Source organism: Bactrocera oleae, chromosome 4, assembly GCF_042242935.1.
Source record: "Bactrocera oleae isolate idBacOlea1 chromosome 4, idBacOlea1, whole genome shotgun sequence".
Lineage (NCBI taxonomy): Eukaryota > Metazoa > Arthropoda > Insecta > Diptera > Tephritidae > Bactrocera > Bactrocera oleae.
This window is the reverse complement of record NC_091538.1, coordinates 61,666,483-61,691,504: the sequence shown is the minus strand read 5'-3', so window position 1 is coordinate 61,691,504 and position 25,022 is coordinate 61,666,483. Positions and strand designations below refer to the sequence as shown.

At 35.9% G+C, this 25,022-nt stretch overlaps 1 protein-coding gene across 2 annotated transcripts in view; it reads left to right on the top strand.

The window, feature by feature from the left end:
• The window catches only part of ASPP (Ankyrin-repeat, SH3-domain, and Proline-rich-region containing Protein), a 99,116-nt gene that overhangs the window by 31,895 nt on the left and 42,199 nt on the right, over positions 1 to 25,022 (top strand). Inside the window, exon 1 of one of the 2 annotated variants that reach the window (XM_070107888.1) lies at positions 5,537 to 5,686. The exons of the other annotated variant lie outside the window; for it this stretch is intronic. The gene's annotated coding sequence lies outside the window, so the exon portion shown is untranslated. Of the gene's footprint in view, positions 1 to 5,536; positions 5,687 to 25,022 lie in introns of those variants that run through there. 2 annotated transcript variants of the gene reach the window in all.

Below are 25,022 nucleotides of genomic sequence, written 5' to 3'. Positions count from 1 at the left end.
TTTGTGAGGGTATTTAAAACTCAAAATGTATGACATTAATCGGTACTCAGACCATTGTCGCGCCCCAGGCAAAAATTCGTTTGCTTTAACGCTCGAGATTGCCGAAAAAGTAATGGAAAAAGCTGTTGTTTTTAAAAAATTGAACAAATTTATTTCCTTGTTTACATTTTACAAAACTTTTATTATTTATTTTCATACGGTTAAATTCCTCTCGAAAATATTTACTTTAGAAATTGAACGAAACAATAGAAAATTAGGTGACCACCAGAGGGTTGCTTACATTTCGCTAAATAAATTTAACTTCAATGCAACTGCAATGCGCTACACAAAACAACAACAAAAATATAAACAACAATAACAGCACGCTGTAACAGTTTCTATGGCCAGCTTTAACCCACCTTAATCCCACCGGCGATTTAAGGCAACCAACCACGCTGCGAGTCTGCCACTATATAATACACACACATATACATACGCACATACATACATATATACATTATCTTCATTGTGTGGTGTGTTGCTTTGCATTTTTAATTCATTTTGAGCATGCAATGTTTACATTTTGTTGCGCTCAATGTCAAATTGTATTTATAAGTAAATTAATTTGAGACAAGCGAATTGGCAAGCGAGCAGCTGGAGGCCGGCAGACACATGGATGACACAACAGCGAATGTGTAAACAGAAGGTGGGAGATGGCAGAAGTCGCGGCAAAAAAAAAAAAAAAAAAAACAAAGCAAATACTCGTAACAAAAAAAAGCACGAAAATGCGAAAAAAGAAAGCGAACAAAGCAAAGGAGTGAAAACAGTTTGCATGTATGTCTGTGTGTGTGCGCGTGGGTGCATTAAAAGTAATAACAATGTTGTAGTGTAATAAACAAACATATTGTGCAGTTGACGTGGCACAACCAGCCAGTCAGCTGGAGGCGTAAATAGCTGGTGGGCATGTGAAAAGCCATGGACAGCAAAGTGGGGTAATGGAAGCAAAGGCAGACAATCGCTCACAAGTCAAAACTTTAGTTAAGCTAGCAGCGCGAAATACCAGAATGCTTATGGCAGCCGTAAACATATACATAAAAATAATAATAATAATAAAATGATAAGGATTATAATAAAAATGAACTGAGCGAACGTCAAAGGGTTGAAAATTGTACACAGCAGACAAGTGCTGAAAAATAAACAAAGTAGGGAGAAAATGTGCTTATGAAATATTCTGTTGAAGAAGATGAGTGGAAAAAATAAAAAATTACTTGCCACATAATAAGTCTTTATTGTTTTAGTTTATTATATTTATTATATTACAATTATTTTAAGCTGCTTACATTATACGGATCATAACTAACAAACGTGTCGAATATTGTTGAATTTGGTCGAGGGGTTCGGCTTGTATAGTTTTTGACCATAGGTTGATAATGAGTCGACTCATTTGTTTTCCATTTTTACTCGATTATAGTAATTTTACGTATGGCCTATCATTAGTATGATTTCTCAGTTTCTAAAACTACTGTTATACTTAGCTTATAGTTTTCCATTCTCGCGCAAGCGCACCGCATCGAAAATAAGAAATTTGTTTTGTTTTTTATTTAATTTTTATTTATATATTTTCTTTTAGTTAGTATATTGGCCTTGATCGATATTAGCCACCCACACATTTGGGATAGATTCAAATATGTCCGTCGATACAGAAGAGTCTGTGGATCAACATCTGACAGTTTTTGACTATTTTTTATTGAGGGTAGACACGTATCAAAACTTTAAAAATCTGTTACAATAGTAAACAATTTGCTCCCAATAGTAGGTATTTTTGTATTTTTTTTACCTATTCTTCAATATAGGAAGTTTCAAAAACTGGTTTATGAATCGATCTCTATAAATCTCAAATTCCATCTCATCTTGCTCTCTCTCTCTCTCCGTAATATCTATTGATCTCGAAATCCATCCTCTCTCTCTCTCACTCTCACTTTTTTTTATCAAACTTCTTAGAGTTAATTAATGCCTTGCTTAAAATTTTATACGCTTTAACTAGTTTCTCAATCTCTTGTTGAGTTATTCTTGGGAAGAACAAAATGCCAAAGGGGAGCTTTAAGGATTCTCCTGGATCAAAATCACATACGCTTCAAACCCAGAAACACCCTCAAAACTGTCGCAAACTAAACTGGTTCCGAATTTTTCAGACAATTCAAGGCAAATCTTCGCATAAAGTACTTAATTTCCACTCACATACGAGTTATGGTAACTAATCCGTAAGAAGCGCATTTAAAAATCAAACTAAACTGAAAATGTCAGTGAATAACGGGATGTGCAGCAAAGTGGCACTTTCATTTCCATGTGGGCGAACTCCTTGAACTCGAACGTCATTAAAAGACAGCAGAAGTGATGTCTACTACCACACACACACACACACACTTGTTCGGAGTGTGGATGAGTAAAAGAAAGGAAATTGCTAGCAATACAATAGTTGTTTTTGTGGCCATATTTTGAGTGTGGTATATTTTTGCATGAGCCGCTGTTTAACAATGACAACGACAGCTGTCACAACGGCTGCCACAGCTTCCGCTCCAAGCGCGCTGCACGCCACACGCGGCGCCTTCAGCTAACGCTAGTTTTTCGTCAACAGCGGCTAGCCACTTTCGCAGAAGCCAAACGCCACCGCGGGCACGTTCTTCTGCATGCTCTTCATGGCTGCAAAGCCTTGTGGCACGTACATATGTATTATATGTAAGCGCGGCAGAGCCTTGGACAATCTTTCATCAACTAATTCGACACTCGATTCGAGCGCTACATGTTGCATGACGCAATTGTAAAATGAAAGAAAAAAATAAAAAGAAAAATTTAAAAAAATTACATCGCTGTATGTATGTGTGTGTGTCTGCCACATCCAATTGTCCGCGAAACAAGTGTTTTAGTTAACATCCGTTGCGGCAGCTTAACTCGCGCAGCTGCTACACTGCTTCACCCTCTTGAGATTATCTTCTGCAACGTTACTTTTTTGTGGCGCTTTTTGTTGTTGCTGCTTGTTGCTGGCTTTTGGAGCAATCGCTCGCGCCACATTGCGCGAAATTTTAATTTTCATCAATAATTCAAACAAAACGCTGACAGTTCAGCCGGAAGGTGAAGTCATTTCTTTTAACTGTTGTTGCTCTATTCGCATACAAAAAATATATATGCATGCGTTTGTGTATATATATTTGTGTGTTTGCTTACAATTGTTAGCATCTGGCAACATGGCGCACAGCTGTGAAAAAGTGCCACAGCGCTGCAAGCGGAAAAAGTCATGTACTTCTGCATATGTGTATGTGTGTAAATGTCCATGTGTTTGTATGTGTATGACCCTGTAGTGCTGCCTACGCGCGGCATTGTTTGTAGCGCTGATGTTGCAGCAATCGCCTCAGGCATTGTGCGCTTGCTTCGTGCAACAATTTACTTACTGACTTATAGCCTTGCATCGCACCCTCTCGTTTAGTTATCTACTTCTTAGCACTTGTCGCTCCATACTGGCCTCACTGCCCACATTCTTTTGTACCCCTTTCATGACCCCTATCTGCGCTGCTTCAGTTTTACTTTTATCCATTTCTTTGCATTCCTTTACACTATTTCTTCCATTTTGGTATTTTCTATGCAGCGCTTCTTACAGGCATCGTTACACATATCCTTTCTCACACACACACACACACACATACATACACTCATACTCATTGCATATACTTGCATATTGACTCCATTTAATATTAACTCAAAGTAAGCGTCATTATTGGGGTCGGTCATGTCAGCGTTGCTTTTAATCTACGCCCCTCTCCTAGCCTCTCGAACTGGCACTTCAGTGTTAATGCAACAATCTGTTCAAACATTGTGCCAGTGTTGGACAACTGGGTAAAATTGTACCGTTGTAGGAAGCCTTTTCTAACGGTAGAGATATTTTCAGTGAACTAAAGAAAAAAAGGTTAATGAATTGGCCATGGAATCAACCATTTATTCCCACTGAAATCTCTTTAGATCTCGAGCCTGAAGCTTCATCAGTTATACTAACTGGGTTTTTCGGTTTCAGAGCACAACAGAGGGAAAGGACCGCTGATATAACTCTAATTCAATTATTTTCGTGCCCTTAGTAACAGAAATGCTCTGCAGTTCTTTCAATGCCTCGACATTGCACTCATCGGTCTTAGCTTAACGCCATTCAATTTTGAGAGATAGCTCCCCTAGTATAGCGCAATGACAAATTTTCAGTATAATATGATTTCAAAATAAATTATTAGCTTATTAGTTCGCTCGTTCGTGTTTTACTCCAGAAACTGATGCTGTGCAGTACGAAACTGGCTTCATCCACTGGAAATCGAAATGTGGCTTTGCGGAGGGATACTTCAGTAGACGATCAATTCCATACTATCTGGTTATCGGACCATTGTTAAAAGGTTTACGGAATTCTAAGTGTGTGTGTTGGATCTCAGATCATTTACCTATTTGCTTGGGACCTCAGTATTGACTTCTCAGATTTGTTTTTTAAGTGAATTCTATTATCTGGTTCTTAAAAAGGTTGGCTTACTAAGATAATTTACTAAAACGGACTTTAGCTTATTTTATTTAAAAGTTCCAACACTGTCCTTGTACTTTCGTATATATGTACATCTAACATGTTCTAATAGGATGAATTTCCATTGCAACTTCCTACATATGACCGTAACAGTTCGTTCAAACACGCTCACTTCGGAACGAACACACTCAACAAGTTAGCGGAAATGCGCTCAAGCTATGCCACCACGCCAGACTCACTCAGCACATTGTGAGTCGAAGTCACTCAAAACAAATGCACACACACACACAAGCGATACGTATAGTTACCCACTCACCCCACACTTCACAGTTACTCCACAGTGTCCACAGTGGAGTCCACACCACCCACCACCCAACACGCACAACAGCCCTTTCGCTTGCTCGACAAACGCTCGGTTGCTGGTGGTGCTCACTTCGTGCAACGCTACTTCACTCGTTTGCTCGCTGGCGTTTTAGCCGAACTCGGCGTGCCTCCTTCGACTGCTGCGACTGTTTTCTATGCACTTTTGGCTTTTAGCAACGCATTCAAACATTTCGGCCAACGAGTTTAGTTGAATTTTTGACTTTGCACATTGCGGTCACGTGTGTCAAGCCCCAACGGTAAAGGTGAACTTTGAAGCATTGAGTTCTAACTCGTTGACTTTTCGTGCGTATTCGTGCAACACAAGTGACACACCGACTTGTATTTATACGAGTATGTTAGAGAGGCGATGGTTAAAATAAATCAAAACGAATGTGTTTAGTAGTTGTTGTTGTATTCTCTAGTGGTAACGACAACAAAAGGGTATATCGTGCGTGCGCCCCAGCAAAAGTTTTCATGTCAGTGGATTTAATCAGAAATTTAGAAAAAAATTGAAAAAGCAACAAGCAAAACGAATGTAAAAATTAAGTAAAATAGCCAAAAAATACAACGAATTCGGGTGCTAAACGCAAAAGCAAAAAAAAAAAAAGTTAAACATAATAAAACAACAACAAAAACAAAAATTTACAACTATTTTGTAGCTTGTATTCGTTAGGTGCGCAACAACAACAATTTAGTTTGTAAGCGGCAAGTAAGTTGTTGGGTTGTTGAAAAAAGTAGTTCAGCAATTATTTACGTTTGTGGCAACAACAACAATATGTATAAGCACTGACTTTTACGGTAAATTTGCTGCCCTAACACAACTGAATTATAACTTATCAACATACACACACACACACACTCACACATCTTAACACTCTTGTGGCATAAACTTCTTCCGGCAACACAACGACCTTTTCTTGAACTTCCTACTGAACTGATAGCTAATAATAAGTCGGTGAGGTAGAAAGGTCATTAAAATGCTATAAAAAAAGATACATCGTAAGCATATGCAAAATATTGGCAATACAGCGATTATCTTCGCTTGCAATTTGCGACAGACGAATGACAACTTCTTCCTCACATGACACGAGCCACAGCGTCTACATGCCGTTACAGAGTCTTAAAGGAAGTAACGGCAGTGTGTGTGTAAATTAATAGGTGGAGCGCTGGAGGAGTGTGACAGTCGCAAAACAATAAAAACCGACTTGATGACGGTTAATGGTAAATACGAAGGCATGCAGGGAGCTGCCATTGGGCCGGCCGAGAATGGCTAGCATTGTTTGGGTAGCTGAATGAATGTATGAATGGCGGACACCAAATGCATACGTGAGCCAACAACATTGATTGTTTTTTATATAGTATGCATGTATGTGTATTATTGATATGAATGTTTTTACTATATACAAGTATGTATGTATGGCACAATACACGTACATTGAAAGCTAAGCCTGTGTGTCCAGTTCGTGTAGCTGCGGGAGAGTTTAAATGAATGGGCGAGTCATGTGTTGGTCAACTGGTCGGCCGACTGGCTCAGCTGGTGGCAACTCAGTCATATGTACCAGAGTGTGTGAAAGTGTATGTATATGTGTAGGTGTATGTGCGTATCGGTGGTCGGTCATTAAGGTGAAAAATTATGAACCTGCAAAGAACAGTGACAGTTGTTACACTAAACAAAAAAAGTCGTTAAAACGAACCGAAGGGTCGGTCAGGGCCAGACACTGAAATACACACAAACACACACATATAGCAATACAATACATAAACCGATTTAATGTGCTTGATGGACGCTGCAATGGATTGAACATGATAAAGCGAATGAGTGAGAAAAAGCATATGAAGTGTTGTTGGTGTTGGCAGTTGGGCGCGAATGGGTTAAGAAGAGGGAGGAGTATGTTTAACAAAGCAGTAAAATCGCTTAAGACAACGCTTAAGGGTTGAGCGTAGCAAATAGAATAAACGAAATATTAACTCGAGTGTGCCACGTAACAAGCCACGTGGTCACGTGGTCGCGTGGTAATGAAAATTCGAAAGCACTTGCCTCAAAGTGGCAAAGAAATGGCAAACTGCTGGCAGCGTGTTGCATGCAAGTAAAGCGTCTATCAGTTTGCTTACATATTACTTGAAGTTAACGACAAATGCCAACGCTGACACATGCCAGCTGTTAAAAATGAGGTAGCATCTTAGTGGGCGGTGGCACGAACGCAAAAAGCAGAAAGAAAATCTAAAAAGCAAAAAACCAGACAAAAAAGCAGAAAGAAAAGAAAACAAACAAAAAAAGTAACAAACTTTTGCAGGAAACTAAGCATTGCAAATGACATTTCAGGGAATTTCCGGTGTTAGTCAAATGCAAAGATGATTAGCATGATGAATGCAAGCAGCAGCTGTGACAGCTGTTCGTACACGTACAACAATGAGCAGAACAGTGAGCAGCTAAGCTGATATATACAGTGATATAGTTATAGTGCGGATGAGGTGCAGTAGCGTAAGAGTATGCTAAAAGATCATTAATATAAATGGGTGTCAAGCAAGCAAGAAGCAGCAACGCAGCAAGCACAGCAATCACTGTGCAAAAATATATGCGAGGTTGAGGGTGTTGAAAGTATGGTCCACTATTATGAAATATGTCTGTAGTTGTGCGCAAGCAATTAGTCGAGATGATGATTGGTGAGGTAAAGGAAAGTGGGTGTTAGAGAGAGCAGATGACAAGCACAAGCATGAATTATTGCAATGATGATAGAAAATATGAACTGTAAAATGAAGCAAAGGATTAAATTAATGATAATAATTGATGCTAACAGTTTTGCTGGATTTTAAGCTAAGTTTATGCTCATATTTTTTAGGAGTTTTTTTTTTGTTGTTCGAACGATGGAAAAATTGTGTATTTCACTGAAATATTGTAATAAAATGAAAGAATACCCTTCACAGGTGCATTTTTTATAGCATAAAAGTTTTTAAGTTTTTAAGCATTTTCATTTTGATAGGTTAGGTTGTATGACAGTTATATGCCATAGTAGTCCGATCCAAATAATATGTTCGGAGATTGTAGTGTTACCTTGTACAACAATGCGTGAGAAATTTGGTGAATATATCATGTCAGAGGAAAAAATTTTTCATACATGAGCTTGATTCTATACGGCCAGTTTGTTTGGCAACTATCTGTTATAGTGGTCCGATATCGGCTGTTGCGACAAATGAATAGCTACTTAGATAGAAAAAGGCGTGTGCCAAATTTCAGATAATTATCTCGAAAAGTGAGCGACTGATTCGCATATATACAGACATACCAGGGGATGGTTAAATCGATTCAGCTCATTACGTTGATCATTTATATATATATATATATATATAAGTACTTTATAAAAAACAGTCCGTCCAAACCCCAGAAGATCAGCTATTAAATAAGCCTCCCTTCTATAACTCTACATTTCGACTCAAATGAAAAGAATGCATCCCTGACTCTTTGAGTGATAGTCATACGCTCAACTCAACCAGCTACGGTGGCAATCATTAAGAAAATAGCAAAAAAATTAATACAATTTGGTTGTTGTAAATCTCATACACATATTATCTGGTGTGTGTAGGAAGAATCCATCGAATAAACACCAATTTTTTTTTTTTTATAAAAGCTGTTTGGCTTTTTCTTTGTATGTTACCGTCGCAATAAAAATATTATCAAATTTTACGTAGTTTCATCAAGCTGAACATGCTGAGACTCATCATTTAATGAAACAGTCTTTAATGTAAAATTTTTGTAAGAGGAAAGGAGATTTCAGTTACTATTTCAGGGACTTCTTATCCCACTGGGTCGTAGAAAAGATAGCGCAAAGCAACCATACAAAAGTAGTTATTTATATATAAATAGTCTTAAGGAATAATCTTAAAACAATGAGAGAATCTACGAAACCCGAATTATCTTCTTACAAACTGCATTATGTGCAGAAAAGAGGAGGAAACGAAGAGTATTTGGTTTTCAATACCAAGTGTGATATCATCATTATTTAAATAATTTCTTAAAATTAAAAAAAAAAAAAAATTAAAATCTCATATCATCATACACGAACCGACCGTGTCTTCGTTACTAGAAGCGATCATGCTTCAGAGTATCACTAATCCACAACTCATAATTCCAGCCTTGAACTGCAACAACCTGCTATAATTACCCCCCATGGAGTCGACGTATATCCTCATAACCCAGTAATTAAGGCACAATGTGAACATAAGCATATCATTTTCATAGCAGCACAACATTAATACGCTTCGTTGTGTGCAAAACAAATCAAGACAAATAAATTTAAATGGACTAAGTAATATCTGCAACAACACTTGCAGTAATTTCCTTGACGATTCCAACTTCACGAGCAGCAAACATTCAAAGCAGCTGTCACATCTGTCACAAATTGCCTTATTGCATGTGATAGCGACAAGCCGAAGCGCACACACACACACAAACACCGATAGCAATTGAAATATCAAGAAAGCCATTTAGAGGCTTATGAGCATTGCATAAGTACACGTACGTAGACGCGGCAAGTGTTGCGGCAGGCAGTGTGTATTGTAAGTGTTTTGCTGCGTCGCCTTTATTGCAAATGACTGCGCCTGCGATATGAAAGCTCTTTAAGTTATTTGCATAAGTATGAGTGTGTATATGTGTTTGTGTGTATATGTGTGCTTCTAATTGACAATGTGTGCGTGTTACTGTTTTCCACTTTGCGTTTTGTTTATTACCAGAAATATTTTTTAAGATTTTTTATGTTCACAACATTGAAATCAATATTGCATGCTTGATAATGCATACAGGTGGCAACGCTTGTGCATAAAATTTCACATATATGTGTTTATTAATAACGCACACTGTTCATTAGAAACGAACGTTGATGAGGCCAAGCAGCTGTGCGTGTGTGCTAATGGTCGGAGTAATTTTGAAGCGACAAAAGGAAGTCAGAGGTGAAATATTCGCAAAAGTGGAAAGGGGGCGTAAGGGAGTTTGGGCAAATTACAGAAAAATAGTGCCACAGGCGTGGAGTGAGTATCGAAATTTTCACTGCTAGAAGAAGATGCGCCTTCCAATGATTATGTCGATTAAACGTCGAGTGGCGCAACAGACATGCGATGCGGCGGTGTTGCAACATTCGTGAGAATGCTTGAATATACTGAATGTGTACTAAATTTCTTGCAGCTGAAGAAGATATTAAGCCAAAATGATCGTAAGTCCCAACGAATGCCGATCTGTCACACTGTATGCCTGCTATGCGCCGCTATGCCATCCTAAGCCATCCTATATTAAGCTATGCTGTGCTATGCGCCGCTATGCGAAGCCATGCGCTTTGTTGCTGTCTAGCTTTGCTATTTAGGTCTTCTCTATGACTTTCAAGTGCTGTTACTGTGTATTAATAACTGCCACTCCGCCGGCTATGCAACTCCAATTTCTATGTATAAGTGTGTATATGTGTATGTGCGCCTGTGTCTGTTTAATGAGTGCAATTTGTGAGATAGAATTACGCGATTCTATGCGACTCGTCCATAGCATCAACCTCTACAGTGTTGCCGTCAAAACATTCACATTTCAGTCGAAACAAGTCAAAGCAACAATCACATTTCGCAGACAACAGGCGCAGAGCTGAGGCTAAGCGCGCTTAAGAAGGCGATGACTATGCGGGAGGGGGAGCGCCGGCACGGCGTGTGTAACGTGGCAGAATAATTCAGGAGATTGTCGGCGAGTGTGGGCATATCTCCAGCGCACAGTCATTGCAGTTATTTTGGAGAAACTCGCGAAGCTTTGCATATGCACATACATACATACATACATTCATTCATATAAACTTGCTGCACAATTTCTAAATAAAAATGGGAGAGCGTTCGAAAAAAGTTCTCGTTTTATTGAAATATTTTCTCCAATGATGTTCGAAATTTGAGTTATTAAAAAACCAACAAAAACTTTGCTAACAGAATTGTATTTTTCAATGGTTTCAGCGCTGTTATTGGAAACCAACAGGGTGTGTCATAGAGTGCTAAGACTTTGTTCACAAAATTTTTTTGGTTTTTTAATATGTCTAAATAAATTGTGTTTTCGCATCTTTTGCCTTTTATGAATCTGAGGTGTTCGGCATCGGATTGCACAATATCGGGATCCCGAAAAATTTCGTAATATAAAGTAATTTTTATTTTTATGGTTATGCTATAGTGACTCGATCTAAACAATTTCTTCGGAGTATTCACCGTTGCCTTAAACAAAAAGCCATTCAAAATTTCATGAAGATATTTCGTTAAATAAAATTTTTTTCATACAAGAACTTGATTCTGATCGTTCAGTTTGTATGACCGCTATATGCTGTAGTAGTCCGATAATGGCGGTTCCGCAGAGGAAAGGAAATATGCAATATTCTCCAAAACTGAGGGACTATCGCGTATATACAGACAGACAGACGAACGTGGCTAAATTGACTCAGTTCGACATGCTGTTCATTTATAAGTATATTTTATAGAGACGTTTTCTGCTTGGTGTTAGAAACTTGATGGCAAACTTAGCTATTCAAGGTTATAATTACCAATCGGTTAAAAAGAAACTGGCAATGTGTTTAAGTAATTAAACTCGCTCGAAATCACGAAATATGTAGTTGGATTAATTGAAAACTCATTATAATTTTAAATTTTCATTTTATCAGCAATATTTTTATTTCTCCTACAGCCTAAGCATAAAGTCTTCTAATATAATGTGTTCTCCACAAAAACCTGTTTTATCCCAAATCGCACCAATACATGGCTGTAAACTCGAGTGTATTGATCAATTTGATGCTTGGTGGTTAAACACCATAGACTTTTGCTTTCGTAAACATCATATTTGCCGCCATCTGGTGCAGTACCGCCCCCTAGGAATAACTAGAGAATATTCCTACAATATGCTAACGAATTACAACAATATATCGTCATAATTTCGGAAGTGACAAACTTTAGACGTGTACTGACAGCCATTCATAGCGGAGCTATTAACACTCTCACTGACTCGCTCCCAGTGAATGGCGTCCTTGAAATCGAAATAGCACCCATCGCCGACCTTGAGCCCGATTTACCGATTGAAATCATTTATTTAACACAGTTTTACCTACAGTCTGGACTATAGGGACTCCGTTTCCTGGACCTACCGTTATATGACTGCGATGATAGTTTGTGATAAGAAGGAGTTCTCTCTCTCTGCATCTAACAAAGTCTTAAATTTTCTTTCATCCATATTGCGACAGTAGTTTTAGGTGTAACTTGTGGCTTAAGAACATTTTCTTTTAGACCATGCGATTAGCGGCTATCTACCCATGTTAGTCATAAGCCTCATCATCAGGCTAATCAGGTTAAAATATAAATAACGATTTTTAATAATTTTAGAAATTTTGAGCCTATGGATATGATTCCATAAATTTCTTTATATAAAATAAAGTGTGAAATACTTGGCACTGAGCTTAGCACGTAACTCTCGCCAACAAGAAAAACCTCCACGAATCGAACGTTTGCCTGATCCCCGTAAAATCTGCATATTTGATTAAAATTCGTGCGCTTATCGGCGCTTACATGGAGCAACAGTGACTCATAGCTAAAGTCAACGCAAAAGCCTCTACACATATTTATACAGCGATGATTATGATTACTCCGACACTGCTACTGTCACTGCGCCACACTACGGCTGACAACTAGAGCATGGGCACAACTTGGTAAGAGAATAGGGAACCCGCAGCCGAGCCTTGATAAAGTATAAGCGCTAATTCACAAATTCGCGGCTTGCCTGCTGGCCTGCTCGGGTGGTTGCCTCGGTGACGACGTCACTCCACACCCTACCGAGGTGGTATTTGCGTTGCGCGCTTGCCTCACCTAACGGACCGACTGAATGGTTGGCTTGTTGTTTGCTTGATGACTGTTGAATGGCATTGCCTTTGCTTGCTTGTCCTCCACCCGTTCCAAACCAACATGCTTCACAGGCACTTCCTTTCAGTCTGATTCAAGCTAAAGAGCTTTGAGGCGCATAGCATTTCAGTTACATGCAACGCTGCTGCTGCAACCTCAAACGGTGTAAGCGTGTGTGTTGGCTTGTTTGTTCTCCATTGACTCTCAGCAGTTCAGGTAACCGAGCGAGGTTAGATGCCAACGAGGTTTGCATTTTTTTGTTTGTTTGTTTTGTTTTTGTTTCTTCATTTAAATGCATGCAACATGCGCTCGTGCAGCGCTATGCGGAGACGGACGTTGCAAGTATGAATGGCAACAACGATGCCGGCAATTTAGCGGCGGCGTTGCGCAGCTGCATACAGTGTCAAGCCACTAACGGTAAATAGAGCTATGACGTGGGCAGCAGCTAGCAGCAGTGGAGGCGGTGGCAGCGGCCGCATTGTAGGCATTTACGCTTTTTAAATTTTTAATGAAGATGCAACATTGCGAAAGAGCAGATTTTCATGTACATTCACGCTGTTTTAAGTCGACAAATGGGCGCATACAGGGTGCTCACAAACAAATAACTGTTTTTAGATTATTTTTTTAATTATTTTGTTTTGTAGTGCTGTTGTTGTTGTGCTGCTTGTGCGTGCTTTTTGTGCGCAATCGTGTTGTGTTGTGTATTTCGTGCGTGAGTGGTTTTGTTGTTGTCATTTGGCGCGTGATTCTAAATGCAACAACCACAGTTAACAGTTAACAGTTAAAAGTGAAAGAAGCGTAAACAAAATAAAAAATAGCAACATAAACTAAACAAACACGTTACAAATTCATAAAAAGAGTAATAGCGGAAAAATGTGTTAAACAACAAAAACAAAACAGCAGAGCGTACAAGTTTTTAACTCACCTAAACAGCGCCACTTTTGGCACTCTGAGTGGATTTCTTTGTAAACTTTGTAAATTATGTCGTCATGTCATGGTTGCCTCGCTGCTTAACAACGCTTCCAGCACGCAAACGAAGTGACGACCTTTTTTCTTGTTTACTGTTTTTTAAATATTTTTTTTCTTCGCTCTGCGCTGTTTTATTATACCCTAAACAGTGTTGTATTAAGTTTGCCACGAAATTTGTAATACTCTGAAGGAAATATCAGTGACCTTTAAACTACAAAAACTAGTCTCTCAGTTTTTGAGATATCGATCTGAAAATTTGCACACGTTGTTTTATTTTCTAGAAGTTGCTCATTTGTTGAAATCGTCAATATCGGACTCTTAAGGTGTTACGCTCTATTTTCATTAATTATTTTTCATATAAAAATTAAATATTTTATTCAATCTTTTTATTATTTCGAAGATACATATTTGGTAAATATCTTGTGAAATTTTCAAAGAAACATATTCAAAACTCAGGCATTACGACGTTTTTTGTTTTTTTTTTTAAGAAAGTGTAATTGAAAAAAAAATTCTCCGCGGCAAGACCTTGTAAATTATATGTCAAAGTAACCTGTGTAAAATTTTATTAAGATCGGTTGAGTAGTTCGTGAAAAATCTGGACAACCGATTTTGAAAACACTGTTTCGCGTTAAAAGTTTTAAGCGACTATATAGCTGCGCCGAGCGCGCAACTTTTCAAAGCTGTATCTCCAAAACCATTACTGGTATCAACTTGAAAATTTAGGAAAATATTCTAGAGATCTTGTCGAATTAAATTAGACATTTAATTTTTTTTTGAAGCCATGAAACCCATGTAACCCCTTCTTGCATAAAGCTGCCATACAAACTGACCTTTGAAAAGCAAATACTTGCATGGAAAACATTTTTATTTCATGAGATATCCTCATGAAATTTGGCGTGGATTATTATCCAAGGCAACAAAACTAAAATCTCTGAAGAAATTGTTCAGATCGAAATACTATAGCATATGGCCTTAATACAAACTAACCGATATAATTGTCCTTGTATGGAAAATATTTTTATTTGTTAAGGGTATTTTAGCTTCGTTGCAGCCGCAGTTAACGTTTTTTCTTGTATAATTTATATTTTTTTCTAACGCTTTACTGTTTTTTGTGTTGTAGCATATTTTCGCAAACTTTTTTTTATGCTCAACACTGTATGTAAGGTCAAATTTGGAGCTTGTTTTTGTTCTTTTTATTTTTAAACCTTTTTTTTGCGCTTTCAGCAGCTTGTTTGTTGACTGTTTTAATTCATAATTTGGGATTTGTAATCAAGCGCTCTCAGCTTTTAGGCTGCTTATGGATGTTGTTGCTTATTACAGCAGACCCTTTAGCGCTTGCTGCTAAAAAATGCTTAATGACAATATTATGACAGGCGTGGAAACAGAAATGGAAAATACTGTGCACTGTCTGTGGGAGTGTATGTATGTAATCAGCTTTGTACTTCACACTTTTGGGTGTTACCTCGTACATTAATGCTTGTTATTGTGCATGTGTATGTGTTGGTGTGAGTGCATTACCTTGAGAGCTATTAAGAGACAAGCAAATGCATTAATGCATTACATCCGAAAATCCGCTAATAAAACAGGCTTTTGACACATAAACCTGTATGCAGTATATATATGTATGCATATATATATCAAGGTAATATATATATATATATGTATATATATAATATGTTTATTTATAATACGTCTATTTATAATATTTATTAAGTATGCCTTTAAGTGCGTAATTACCTATAAAAGTATTTAGACATGCACGTGTCACTAATTATTTAATTACTGTGGTAAATGTGAGTTGTGAATTATATAAATAATGCGTAATTTTCTTTAAAATGCTAATGAAGGCGAAAAATCAGACAGGGATCTGATTTATCAGTTGCATTTTATTTCATGAGAAAATGTCCATACTATTTTAATAGGTAAGGTTTGACGAAAAAAAAAATAAATAAAACGTTATCTACATATACTTGTATAAATTGGACATTCAGATGCCTGGTCTAAACTCTTCTCCATTTGTTGGAGTTTTTATAATTTATAATTCTAAAACAATTTACGACTTGGTGCACACGTCGCTGCTGACAGTCATAACTTTAAAGTCGTCGATAATTTCGGCTATCTTGGAACCAGTATTAACACCAAAAACAATATCAGACTTGAAATCCAACAGGTGCTACTTTGGACTGAGTAGGCAATTGCTAGGTAAAGTCCTCTAGTAGTCATTGACACTATAGTACCCAATATCTACCGATCTAAATTGAAACATAAAGTCAAAGAGAATTTGCCTATAGTACTTAAGTTTAAGCTCTAATATTTAAATACAATTTTAAAGCCTTGTAATTATAATACATATTTTGGGTCGGAGTAAATGACCGATTAGCAATGAAACAGTTTAAATTTCACTTAAGTATAGTATAAGATATTATTTTATTTATTAAGTAACTTATTAATTTTTTTTAATTAAATATAAGCCAAAAGCTGAGGCATAATTCTGGTTTAACGGGTACATATATAAATAAAAAGTGCCATATTTGAATTGCAAACCTGATTAAGACTGCATATTTTCTTGAATTTCAAAAACTGTCCGTTCTAAAGGGTTGGTTGTAATCAGTTGTGAACTCTACCGGCAAAATATTTGCTACTTGTTGGTTCTTCACATTGGAAATATGAGAAATATTAATTTTATTGGAACCAACTTATATCACGAAATAGGCTCAGCTAGCTATCTAAGTCAAGTGATTCGACAAACTTTAGAGTAGTTTTTAGAATGGTGCGGCAGTCCGGGTGGTCATATGCTCGAAACTCTGTTCAAGTGTTTGAGTGCCACAAACTAATAAATATTAAAGCAAGAGCTAATTGTGGTAGTATTTGGATTATGTTATAATTTTTTCCTATTTTTATGTAAAATAAAATTCCAATACTACAAAAACCACCCGTTTTTGGTCTATATACTTTTGTATAAACCAATAGAAGTGAAACCAATTTCAAAATAATAAAAAAATACAAATTGAAAGTTTAGTGCCGTAAGTCACATTTAATTATACCGTTATTGAATATGCTCAACTACAATATGAATGTGTATGTACATGTGTGAAATCACTTTGCTATTTTACCTGTTATTATGTGCTCTTAATTAGCATTTACCTGAAATATTTAGATGTGATTCCATTCAAATTGATTCTAACGGGTTAGCTTTCAGGACTCAATTTGTTCAGCGTCCGAATTATTGCGTTTTGTTATAAGATACAATTGCTTGCATCATAAGGGAAAATTTTTAATTCTTAAAATTGATAATGAAGTAATATAAGTATGTATTTAAAAACATTATATAAGACCTGTCCTGTACAAGCGACTGAGTAAAAAGATACACCAAACAAAATCGTGAATAAGTAGACAAAGAACAGCACCAGAAACCCGATATTGTAAGTACGAACAAAATCAAATTAACTAAATAAAAAAATATCGAATCAATATTTCTGTGAAATTATTTCCACTCAGCAATACAAGATTATGATAGACATAACTAAGTGATTACTAAGAAGTACGAGTACAAGCGCATAGAAGAACATCGCCATTGACCACTCAAGTTGCTTCAAAAGAGTTTACAAAACTAATTTCACTGAAGATGGCTTAAAATAAATTAAAAACGCGCTGAAGTCTACTCAAACACACATACACACACACGCACGTGCAAAGCAATGAGAAATAAATAGGAATGCAAACAGAAAAAACCACAAGAAGACATTTTTTGCGATTGCAAATTATGCATTTCAAGCTTGTTCAGCTATTCAAGCAGAAGATGATGAGAAAGAAGAGGAGAAGAAGAAGAGGAAAAAAGAGGAGGAAGAATAAGCAGTTGTAGGAAATAAGCAGCAAAAACAGTTATGCAAAAAAAAAACGCACCGCTAGCATGCTTGAATTGCCTGCATTGCAAGGAACGGGGATTATTGCAGATTGTCTTCTTAAATAAATGATAGTAAATTTGCGCTGCGCTGGCTCTCTTCTAGTGGAAATGCATAAATAGTGACAGCAGAAGGCGATGAAGAGAGCTGGAAAGTGTCATATATATATAAGTGTATATATACTAAACGTTATATATATATTTCATTATATATTTAAATTTATACATATTTATACATATATATTTTTGCAACGGTGTACTTATTAAATGCCGTAAAAATAACGGAATTTTCATTTTTATTGCTGCAGCGTACTTCACTGCAAAACTACAGCAACAGCAACAAAGCCGCCTCGCTGCCATATGCACTTACTCACTGACTCACTCAATCACTCATGCATTCGTTCATTGATTCAGGCATTTTTTGCGCAATGCTTTTCATCTCCTTTGCTGTTCATCATCATTTAGTTGCACTTACATTGCAATTTCCACCGAAAACGAAAATGCAATGCACATCAATAAGGAAAGTGTTATACACTTCATTTACTTTATTCACTTATTGGTTGTCTGTCGTTAACTTAGCTTGCTCAATTCAAGCTATTCTACGTTGTTGCTTTTGTTTTTATTTTGGTTGTGCTATTTCTTATGCTTGCCTCATTCAGTGGCGGCTTTGTTGGCTTTAATGCAGCACTTTTGGCCTGAATGATGGGCATAAAGCGTTTATAATTAATGCAAAAATTTATATATATATATACTTATACAAAACTATAATACATATGTATGTGTATGTACAAACACTTACAAATACAAGTACAAGAATAAAAAACAATAACTTCGCTTGCAATGAAGCTGTAATACCCTTCACAAATAAACAAGTTTTCAATGCAAAAATTTGATTTTGATTGTTCAGCTTGTATGACAGCTATATGCTATAGTAGGCTGGTATCGACAGTTTCGCCAAAAGAGCAACATATTGGTGAGAAAAGGATGTGTGCAAAATTTCAGATCAATATCTCAAAGACTTCGCGTATATACAGACAGACGGAAAGAGGAGCAGACAGATGGTCCACACTAAATTGACTCGTCTTGTCAAGCATATCATATATATAATATATATTAAAGGGCCTCCCAAGTTTCCTTTTTGATGTTACATACCTCGTGGCAAACTTAATATGTGTTCAGAATGTAGCAAGTAAATGAATAGAGCAGCCAGTAGGCAAGCGCAGGCTTCACTGGCATAGTTTGCTTCCAAATTCTCAACTACAATTACCACTTGCTTTGCTATTTTACATTTTATATAGTCGCACATACTCACACTTACACACACATTTATATTGAGCATATTTATGCGCTGGTGGCTGGCTAGGTTTCGCTGGCAGCATCGTTCTAAAGTATTTTACAATTTTTAATTATTAATTTATCGTTACTTTATTGCCCAAAATGGGCTATTCTCATGTTTGGGCGTCTCTGTATGTGTATGTGCTTATTTATACAGTTGCTGCATATAAGTTTGATAGTGTGTGTGTGTGTGTGTATGCTTGTATATGCCGCCTTTGGCTTATGGCATGCCGAAATTGACCAACGTAAAATTAAATTACACAATAAATTAATGTGCCAACTTCATTATTGAGTTTACATAACATCCGCACAGCGCACACAAACAAACAGCGCTGAACGATCTGCCTGTAATTACCCATTTTCGGCGACTTAATATCCCTTCGTAACAGATAAAATCGACTGGAGGAAGCGTTGAAATGCTTTTTATTCTTTTAGTCTTTTTGTAATTCTTCATGCGTCAAGTGTAAACAAACGTCTCACGAGGTTGCTCATACGTCGTGGCTCACTCGAAGACAGTGAGTTAAAGAGGTTAATGAATACTATAGTTATTAAAGGTTTTTTTTCAATCAGGAAAATCTTGAATAATTTTTTTTTTATTAAAAATCTTTCTTAGTGCCCTCTCTAAATAAAATTTTAAATAAGCTTTTTACGCCAGTTCAGCTTAGGAATCTAATTTTGAGCTTCATCTATCAAGGAATCTCTATAAATATACGAGGCACCTTCTTTAGTATAAAATGTGGTCGCTTTAAGATAAATGCGTTAGTGAATATTATTTAAACAACCCTTTTGTAATTTTTTTTTTTTAGAATAGTTTTTCAAAAAGTTATTGCTTAGAAATAAATACAAGTGAAGGTGCTCGTTGGTGACTTGGATAAATTTTGAGGGATCAACGTTTGAGAGTTAAATGAGCGAAACCTACTCATATTATATAAACCTCATTCGATTACACCGAAAGCTTTAAGAGGAGTAAAAAAGTATTGAGTTTTCACAAATGGACACTCATTTATTCTCTAATAAGAAGATCAACTGACTAAGCAACAACAAACACTTAACGCAAACTTGAGTTCGAACTTAAGCCTGGAAGTCTGAAGTCCTGAGTCTGAACCATCACCGGTTACCAAATTTTCACTTAAATATAATTGACTTAAGCCTGAACTTTATCCTTAAAATAAATTGAAGTCATAACTCAAAGGCTTAAACCTTAAGCTGAATTTGAATCCTAACATAGATCTGAGCTTGAATCTCAACGCGAAACTGAATGTGAACAGGATGCAGAAAGTGATGTTGAACTTTAAACTAAACTTGAGTCTTGATTTGCATCTGAACTTGAGTTGAGACTCTGTCAGACTCTGTCATGAATATAAAAACTGCAAACAATATTGAAATAATATTTAAATTTTAACAAGTTTTAACCCGAATATGAAGGCAAATATATGACTAAGCTTGAATCTTATCACGAACATAAGCTCGAAACTTCACCAAAAAACAGAGCTTGAACTCAAATATGTGCCTAAGCTTGAATCTTATTGGGAACATTAGCCTAAAACCAAAAACAGAGCGTGAACTTCAATTTGAACTTGTAGTCATACGGAAACTGAAATCTGTACCGAAATTGTATTTAAAATATATAAAAAATAAGCTTAAACTAAAATTGAATAAATTTGAATCCCAGCCCTTACCTAAAACAGCTCAGACTCTAAAACTGCGCTTAAACTTGAGCTTGAACTCGTTTTTTGTTATAAATCTCTGTCGAAGTGCCATCCTCAGCTTCGATGTGACGCTTAATCCCGACTTAAACTTAATCTTTAATTAAAACCTGATTCGAATCCTGTATTTTGTTTATAAATTTATTGATCTGTTGTCAACATTTTATTTTTTTTTGTTGAAGAAACCTTTTCTATTATAAATATTTTTTCAGATTTACAACAAATTAGTAAACACTACATGCAACATTTCCTTAGCTTGAACAACCACAAATCGATCCTTTAGCTTTAGTTTTTTTTTGATGTTTTTGTATCGTAAACAAAATGCTGTACAAAAGGAGAAAATCAGTGAATCAGCAAAATACACTTTCCATTACGGAAATTGATATTTCAAATGCAGCAGAGCCACACAATGCCACTGAGATTGTTAATAGAAAAGTTCACGCCTGTCTGGCGATGCCAATGCAAATCGCCCAGACAGACACAAAAGCATAGATACACAGTTTAAATGCAAATATATGTACACTAGGGCGGGTCGATTTTCTTGCTAAAAAACCGCGTATGCGGAAAATGTTATACGGAGTATATATTAAAGGACATTTCTAGAAAATTACAAACTCTCAGATTTTTTATTAAAGGCAGGCAGCCGGAAAATAAAATAACTGCATAATCGGTTGTGTGGGAGATATGTGATATAGTTGTCCAAACTGGTCGATTCCAACAAGTGATCAATAGAATCTTAAAATGCATTCGGATATCTCAGAAAGTGACGAAGAAATTTTAAAAATCCCCAAAAAAAAATCCACTTAAAAAATCGCTGGTTTAAAACCAGTTTTAAACCCATATTCTCTCAGGCAAAGATGTTCAGAATAATACCTAGAACATATCCCGCATACGCACTTATTAAATTTTTTTGGCAGCCTGTAAATCAACCCGCTCTAATGTACACATATACTCACAAGCATAAATTTGTGCTTGCGATTTAATGAAAACTTATGTAGGCACACATACACACACACATAAATACACTTAGCACAATTCACAAGTGCAACAAAAACAACAACGATTTTGAGTTAAGCAAATATTAGGCTATTCCTGGTCTTATTTTATTTGACTAAAGCGGGCGCAAATAAATATGATTGTTAGCTAAAGCAAACAACAACTTGCTTACAAACACATATGCATGTATATAGGTATATACACACACACACACCTTGCATACCAAATTGCTGACTTTTGAATTAGCATGCAAACATTATAGAGGAAGCATAGAAGAACATGTGTGCGAATGTGTTTAAGTAGGCGCTTAGAGTCGTAAAGCACAATAAATTGCAGACACCAATCTAGCATTGAAATGTGTCAGCACACAGATGAAAAAGATAAATAGAAAGAGAAAGAGAGAGTTCAAAACAGAATGAGAAAGTGAAAGCATTCAAAATGTTGGTAAAAGCAATCCAGCAAACAGCGGGATATATTTTTGTTTTTCTTTTTTGCTAGAGAGCGGCATGCCCGATTGAGCACCGTTATCATTTTGGTAATTTAAAAGCCGGAGCGCCGGAAATTAGAAATACTATTCTTGGAAAATTAAAAAAACAAATTTAAATTGAAATCACAAAAGTTTTATTGCCAAGCGCTTTGAGTGTGTTTGTGTCGACTGCTGTCGATAATCAGTAGATACCAACGAGCATTGAACACGATTTTTCCTGCAAACTTTCTATGTTAACTGAAGTTTTTTTCGATGCTACAAAATATTGCTGCAGCTATTTTTAAATATAAATTGAAATGCTGGCAGGCTTTGCTTGGCTTATTTTGAAAAGCCTAGCATATATACAGGCGCTGACATGTACTACAGAAATATAATATTTTTAAGCGAAGGTAAAAGCTTAAATGTTGCAATTGATTAATAATTAAATAGCAGGAGTAATGCAGAAATAAAATAAGAGAAAGTACTCATATATTTGTTTGTATTCAATATCTTGCTCTACAGCTGGCAAATCTGGATTTTTTATACGATAAAAAATTAAAAGTTTCGACAGTATATTGCAAAAATTATGAAAGTGTATATAAATACGGACACGTTTTACAATAATTAGGGCCGTATGTCGGCAATAATTGACCGAATATTTTCTTCGAAAGCGCCAGTTGTCTCGGGCTTTTCTGCGTGAACAAGCGGCTCTCTCTCATGAAAAGTTTCCTTCAATAAATTGTTTGTTACATTGGTGGTAGCGCCGTGTCGTTCGAACTTAAGGTTGTCCACATCATCATCTTCCAATTTCAGCACGTGGAAGTCATTTATAATGACCCCATTGACTGTTAAAATTATGGCCGGCTTTATGTTTGAAGAAATATGTACCAATGATTACTACTGTCCATAGAGCACACCAGACCATGACTTTTGAGTATGAAACAGGGTTTTAACAATGGCTTGTGGATTATGAACACTCTAAATGCGACACTTTCGTTTATTAACGTCCCCATTCAATCAAAAGTGCGCCACATCGCTTAAAAGAATTTTCTTGTAAAAATCGGCATCGGTGGCCTACTTGTTTTGGGTCCATTCACTAAACGTTCGACGCGCTTGATGGTCGTTAGGTCTGTTTATTATTAAATGGCAAACCAAATAGAGTATAAATCAAGTAGCAGCTATCAAAAAGACTAAGTATTGCCTCATTGAAAACCACACGTGTTAATAAAACACCCCTTGAATAGAAATATTTCTTCTTCTTCAGTTTTCAGTCAAGAAGATTCTTTTATGGATGCAATGTTATATTATAAATTATCTCACAATGCAAAGAAAAGGAAGAGTTATCGCCTACATTTAGGATATATAAAGAAAAGGACAGAAATTGTGGCCTACATTTGGGGGCGAACCAGTTGTAAAGTAGGAGACAAATGTTTAGCTAATAGATTTTTAAGCAAATTACTCGTTTTTACCTAACATTTAAATATATAAGTTTACTTTCGAATTTTATTGGCAAATGGTACTGACTAAAGCTAAGAATTTAGATAAATGATGGAAAAACCTATACTGAAAAAATCGAATCATGAAAAATTTGCACACTTGCATCATAACCGGGTTCTATAACAATTTTTAATCTATTTTAAAAATGTTTGTGATATGGTTTTTTTGTTCTAGTCACTAGTACCTTATACTTATCTTTATTATTATTAGAACTTACTTCAAAGTAGACCAATAGAAAAACGTGTTTAAGTTAATATTTTATATTCTATTTTTTTTTATAAATATTATTATTTCTTCAAATTTTCATAGACATTTTTCAGCTTTCATTTAAATTACTTAAAAGTTTACATCTACATATTTTTTTATTTTTTGCTAAAATCTCCAAAAGCTTCTCATACTCTAAATAAAAATAATTATTCCACGAATAATAATAATTTTTGCAAAAAATTCAACATTGTATTTAGAGACAAAGACGCAACATTGTTGGTGACAATAAATGTCCCAGCTCGCCTAAATCCCTTCCCCCTGCACCTAGCGCATAGCTGTTCGCCCTTTGCAGGTAGATGTGCGCTGTTATTGTTGTTGTTTTACTTTTAAAGTGCTATGCAATTTCCAGTAACTTTGCGCTCAACATTTAATTATCCACCACAGAAATTATCTCTGAAATATTGAAATACCAAATTCGTTGAATTTGTTTAAAACTTTGTGTTGTGCTTAACTCTTTTGTGGAAGAGTTGCATTTCGAAACTTACTTCGTTTAACTTTCGGCCAAGTTTGGCAGTAATACATGTAATTTATGAAAACTTTCGTAGCATTTGCAAATTGTCGTAACGAAGCCCAAAAAAGTAGAAAACAATAGAAGGATTACCCAATCTCCTGTTGAAATAAAGCTAAAGAATGAAGCAAGCTAGGGAACGCAGAGTTGTTGTCATAGTAATGATATGGATAATATTGCTGAAGGTGCTGCAGAGGGTTTTAATTTAAGAAAAAATTATTTTTACAAAGTTTAAGAAATATTATCTTCTATCAGTGTTGCATCTTAATTTGCTGTCTTGGCAAAAAATAAACAAATAATATTTATCTCTTCCAAAATAATTCAAGCAGAAAAAATCAATAATAATTAAAATAATATTTAAAATATTAGTTACTGTATATAAATGAAAATAAGTTTCAAAAATTTAGGATTTCCTACGATTTCATTATTGTAAATGATTGTAAAGTTATTAGCATAACGTTAGATAAATTGATTTTGAAAATTTGTATGCTAGTTCTTGAACTCTTTCTCATGAACGTTTGCTATATCTAGAAACGAACTCTTATTGATATATATGTATACATGTATATATTTTCAAATAATGCCTAGGTGGTAAACATTTT